This window comes from Mandrillus leucophaeus, unplaced genomic scaffold (genome assembly GCF_000951045.1).
Source record: "Mandrillus leucophaeus isolate KB7577 unplaced genomic scaffold, Mleu.le_1.0 Scaffold2191, whole genome shotgun sequence".
NCBI classification, from domain to species: Eukaryota; Metazoa; Chordata; class Mammalia; order Primates; family Cercopithecidae; genus Mandrillus; species Mandrillus leucophaeus.
Genome location: NW_012102245.1, coordinates 5,661 through 6,408, shown reverse-complemented (window position 1 = coordinate 6,408; position 748 = coordinate 5,661).

The following is a 748-nucleotide window of genomic DNA, read 5'->3' as shown; positions in this document are numbered from 1 at the left end:
GACTTTTTCTATTTAATTAAATATTTATAATAATCCTATAAGCTAGGTATATTTTTTTCCTTTTACAAATGAATTTGAGGCTTAAAAAGAAAAGGAAAAAAATCATACAGCTGATAATGTTGGAGAAAAGATCCCAATTCAAGCTTGCCTTTCTCTCCATCCTATTCTTGACTCCTTTGTAAATTGCTGGTTGCCATTTCACCAAGTGGTCTATTGAGCTGACCATGTCTTTTTTTTTGTTTTTGAAATGGAGTTCCTCTCTTGTTGCCCAGGCTGGAGTGCAATGGCATAATCTCAGCTCACTACAACGTCTGCCTCCTGGGATCAAGGGATTCTCCTGCCTCAGCCTCCCAAGTAGTTACATGTGTGTGCCACCACAACTCACTAATTTTTGTATTTTTAGTAGAGATGGGATTTCGCCATGTTGGCCAGGATGGTCTCGAACTCCTGACCTCAGGTGATCCACCCACCTCAGCCTCCCAAAGTGCTGGAATTACAGGCATGAGCCACCGTGTCTGGCCTGCCATATTTTATACACAGTGATCTTAACTAAAGCCTCATACTCAAACTTAATTTGCAAGATGTTGCTGAAGATAGAACACACTGCTGATATGGCTATTGAGAGGAACACAGCTAAAGACAGCTAATTTGCTTTTCTTGCTGCTCGAGGAAGACTTTAAAATTTGAAGCTGGCATCATACGTTGATAAAACTGAACTGCAACATGTGCTACCCTTCAAGAAAAAGAA